Raw genomic sequence first — 5,362 nt, forward strand, 5'->3', positions numbered from 1 at the left:
TTGTACCCACCTAAACTCCCGAGTGGAAAGCCTAGAGCAGCAAGTCAAAGAGCTTACGCAAGAGAAGGCATCCCTCCAGGAGAGCCTCAGCATAGTAGAGGGCGAGGAAGCCAACACCCGTGAGGCCTACCGAACCTTGAAGATAGACTTTGACAAGAAGCTAAAAGCACTCGCCCCCAAAAAGAAGATCCAGAAGAAGACCGCTAACCAAGGATGCCAGACAGAGAAGAAAAAGAAGAAGGCCCCTCTAGCCCTACCTCCCCCCAGAATAGATGACTGGTCCGACGAAGAAGATGTATCCCTAGCCAGCCTCGATGATCTTCTCAAGGCATTTGGGGACACCTTAGACAAGGAACTCGCTAGTACCTCGAAGAACGATCTCGTGTAGTTTTCCCTGTAGTAGTCTTATGCTTGTAATGTGATGGTGTAATGAATAAAATAACTTGGTTGAAAACAATTTGCATGTGCATGATAGTGACTCTCATCCCTGGCAGATGGCTTCGGATAAAACCATGCCTACCGCCTCAGGGATTGGAGCAGGGTTCCCCCAAAGAGCTGAAGGGGAAGTTGTTAGAGAAGAAAGTGAAACCCACCTCCCCGCACCTCCACCCCTACCCTTAGACCTAGCCCAAGTTCTAGCCAATCAGACCCGACTCATCGAGGTCCTCACTCGAAATCTGGAAAATCAACGGCCGAATGGTGGAAGACAGCAAGACAGAATGGGGGACTTCCTGAGACTCAAACCTCCCACGTTCGCCGGATCAAGCAACCCCCTCGATGCAGACGATTGGATGCGCACGATCAAAAGGAAACTGGAAGCCATTGGTTGCCCAGAAAATCAGCGTGTTCAACTGGCTGCCCACCAACTTTCTGGGATGGCCTTAGCCTGGTGGGACACCTTCAACGTCACCATCAGAGATGCTACCTGGGCGGAATTTGAAGCAGCTTTCCGGGAGCACCATGTGCCCCAAGGACTGGTACAGCTTAAGGAGGACGAGTTCTGAGAATTGACTCAAGACGGCAGATCTGTCAGCGAATATGTGCACAAGTTCACTGAGTTAGCCCGCTACGCGCTAGATGATGTCAATACTGAGAGCAAAAAGATGGCCCGTTTCCTGAAGGGACTCAGGCCAGAACTCAAGACAATTCTGGCTAGCCAAGACTTCCTCAACTTCTCTCACCTTTCCAACAAGGCCATGCAAGTTGAAAGGGCTAAGGAGGAAGAAAAAGGACATCTCAAAAGGAAGTTCCAGGTTCTCCGGGCACAGCAGCAGGACCGGCACCAGAAGACTCGATCATTTGGGTTTCCACCCAAGGGGCCCAACTTCAGTAGACCAGCTGGACCCACTCCATCACTATTCAGCCAGCAGAGTCAGAGCTCTTTCCATTCTCCTTCGGTGGCAAGCAACCAACCTCCGGCAAATGCATGTTGGCACTGCGGTGATCCAAGTCACTTCAAGAACAATTGTCCGCAGCTGAAGCCACCAGGACCCGCCTACTCCAACTCGGTGAATGGCCCCAAGAATACCTCAGCATCCGCCCCCAAGGCGCCCTCCGCCGTCAGCCAGCAGAACAAGACTCCGTACCAAGGGAGGGCACGTGTAAATCACGTCGATGCCCAGGAAGCTCAGCAGGCTCCGGGAGTAGTACTCGGTGAGTTCCTTGTTGAATTTACTCCCGCTACCGTACTTTTCGATTCTGGAGCATCCCACTCTTTCATAGCCACTAGCTTTGTGGAAAAATATGGCATTCCCTCTACTCCTTTAGAGATCCCCTTGGTCACCCGAACCCCAGGGTCCGACCTCCTATGCCAGCTAAAATGTTCCCAAGTCAGAATCCTTTTAAGTGGGGTAGTATTCCTGGCAGACTTAACCGTCTTGCCATCCAAAGGAATTGATGTAATCCTAGGGATGGATTGGCTAACTAAACACAAAGGCATCATCAGTTGCGCAGACAAGACAGTCCTCCTCACCGACCAGCAGGGAAAGTCAGTCTCTTGCCAGACACAGCCACCCGCCAGTGACCCAATGATGTTCAATCTAACAACGGAAAGTATATCAGTAGTAGAAGAATTCATGGACGTGTTTCCAGAAGAATTGCTAGGAATGCCACCAGAAAGAGAAGTGGAGTTCTACATAGATCTGATCCCTGGAACAGCACCCATCGCGAAGAGACCATACCGCATGGCTCCGACCGAGTTAGCAGAACTGAAGCTTCAAATTTCAGATCTTCAGCAAAAAGGGTACATTCGTCCCAGCTCATCACCTTGGGGAGCACCAGTCCTGTTCGTCTCCAAGAAGGATGGAAGCATGAGAATGTGTATGGATTATCGATCGTTAAATGAAGTTACCATCAAGAACAAGTACCCACTTCCTCGGATTGACGACCTCTTCGATCAGCTTCAAGGAGCCAAGTACTTCTCCAAGATAGACCTAAGGTCTGGTTACCACCAATTGAGGATCAAGGAAGCGGACATCCAAAAGACTGCATTTGTCACCCGGTACGGGCAATATGAATTCACGGTGATGCCGTTCGGACTGACAAACGCACCCGCCTTTTTCATGAACCTCATGAATAAAGTGTTTATGGAAGAGCTAGATAAGTGTGTCGTAGTCTTCATCGACGACATCCTTATTTACTCCAGGAACCGCGAAGACCATAAGCGTCACCTTCGGATCGTCCTTGGAAAACTCAGAGCACACCAACTTTATGCCAAACTCAGTAAATGTGAATTCTGGTTGGAAAAGATAGCCTTCCTTGGGCATATCTTAACCGCAGAAGGGATAGAAGTGGACCCTTCCAAAGTAGAAGCAGTGTCAAAATGGAGGCAACCAACCAACGTCAGTGAAGTTCGAAGCTTCCTAGGAATGGCAGGGTATTACCGCCGCTTCATCAAAGGATTCTCCAGCATCGCAAGACCAATGACAGAACTTCTCAAGAAAGACCATAAATTTGTGTGGACCCCAAAATGTGAAGGAAGTTTCCAAATCATAAAGGAGAAACTCACAACGGCACCCGTTCTATCACTGCCAGATATTCATCAAGATTTTGTCGTCTTCTGTGATGCCTCGAGGCAAGGCTTAGGGTGTGTGCTAATGCAAAACGAGAAAGTCATTGCTTACGCATCACGCCTACTCAAGCCGCACGAGCAGAATTACCCCACCCATGATTTGGAATTGGCAGCCATAGTGCATGCCTTAAAGATATGGAGGCATTACCTAATCGGAAACAAATGCCACATTTTCACCGATCACAAGAGTCTGAGGTATATATTTACTCAGCCGGATCTCAACCTCCGTCAGCGAAGATGGTTAGAGCTGATCAAGGATTACGACCTAGAAATTCACTATCACCCCGGGAAGGCCAACGTGGTAGCCGACGCCCTCAGTCAAAAGCCATTCGGAATAAAAGGGACCAACTTTCTAGAGGACTGGAAGAAAGAATCAGCACAACTAAATGCATGTCTGGGAAACAACGACAGTCTCGAAGTCAAGCCAATGCTAGAAGACCTCATCGGCAAAGCTCAACGTCTAGACTTAGAGACAGCAAGGCTTGTGGAGAAAGCCCGTAAGGAACAACTCCCGGACCTCAGGACAGATGACCAAGGAGTCCTTTGGTTCAAACACCGTCTGTGTGTACCAAAAGGGGAGGCCCGAGAAGTCCTACTCAAGGAAGCTCACGACTCGGCCTACTCCATCCACCCCGGAACTACCAAGATGTACCTGGACCTCAAGACCAGATACTGGTGGAAGGGAATGAAGAAAGAAATAGCTCAGTATGTGGCCCGATGTGACATCTGCCAACGGACGAAGGCCGAACACCAAAAACCTGCTGGCCTATTACAACCCCTCCCGATACCTGAATGGAAGTGGGAAGAAATAGGCATGGACTTCGTAACCGGACTGCCCCGGACGCAGAAAGGGAATGACTCCATCTGGGTAATAATAGATCGCCTCACCATGGTAGCCCATTTCATTCCAGTGAAAACTACCTTTGGAGGAGCCACCCTTGCCCGGATTTACCTCAAGGAGATAGTCAGACTCCATGTCATCCCAAGGAAGATAGTGTCAGACAGAGGAACCCAGTTCACATCCAAATTCTGGACAAGCCTTCAGAAAGCCATGGGCACCAAGCTAGATTTCAGTACCGCTTACCACCCTCAGACAGATGGGCAGACAGAGAGAGTCAACAAAGTCCTTGAAGATCTGTTAAGAGCATGTGTGTTAGCTTTTGATAGAAGTTGGGAATCCAGTCTATCCTACGCAGAGTTCTCCTACAACAATAGCTATCAGTCCAGCATCAAGATGTCACCATTCGAAGCACTGTATGGACGGAAATGCCAGACCCCTCTCATATGGTCCAACGTGGGGGAAAAGCACTAGAAGGACCTGCCTTTGTCAAAGAGGCAGAAGAGAAAGTTGCACTAATCCGCAGAAGGTTGCTTGAAGCTCAAAGTCGGCAGAAGAGTTATGCAGACAACAGGCGGAGGGAACTCCGATTTGAGGAAGGAGACTTTGTCTACCTCAAGGTTTCTCCAATGCGTGGTGTCAGGAGGTTCCAAGTCAAAGGGAAGCTAGCCCCACGTTTCGTAGGTCCCTATCCCATCATTGGCAAGGTAGGACCCGCAGCATACCGATTGGAACTACCAGAATCCATGTTCGACATCCACAATGTGTTCCACGTATCCTAGCTCCGCAAATACCTGCAAGCACCAGAAAGTCACCTCGAAGAAGAGACAGTACAGATTCAGAAAGACCTTCAGTATCGTGAAAAACCAGTGAAGATTCTTGATTCAGCAGTCAGAAAGACCCGCACCTCAGAAGTAAAGCTCTGTAAGGTCCAGTGGAGCAGAGAAGGAGAAGAGGAAACCACCTGGGAGAGTGAGGACTTCTTGAGGAGGGAATACCCTTATCTTTTCCCAAATCCAGTCTAATCTCGAGGGCGAGATTCCTTTAAGTGGGGTAGGTTTGTAACATCCCAAAATCCCAACCCAGGTTTGAAACCCTAAACCCCCCCTAATTCCCCCCTCCTTCATTTTATTCTTCTCCCTTAACCCTACCCCTAGGTCACCCAATCATTTGCATGCACTTAAAATGATTTGAAGCACCTCACATAGACCATATTTATCACCAAGTTCATTTAGAGAAATTTTGATAAGAGAAAAAGAAACAAAAAGACACAAAAAAGGAAAAGAAAAAGGAAAAGAAATAGAATAAGAAAAGGAAAAGGAAAAACCCTCTCCCCTCCCTCGGCTGGGCCGAATCCCAGCCCAGCTCGCGCGCGCCTGCTTCTCCCCCCTCTCTTCCGGCCCAGGCGGCCCAAACCGCGCGCCACTCCCGCCCACTGACCACCGGGCCCCCGC

Source organism: Zea mays, chromosome 9 (genome assembly GCF_902167145.1).
Source record: "Zea mays cultivar B73 chromosome 9, Zm-B73-REFERENCE-NAM-5.0, whole genome shotgun sequence".
NCBI classification, from domain to species: domain Eukaryota; kingdom Viridiplantae; phylum Streptophyta; class Magnoliopsida; order Poales; family Poaceae; genus Zea; species Zea mays.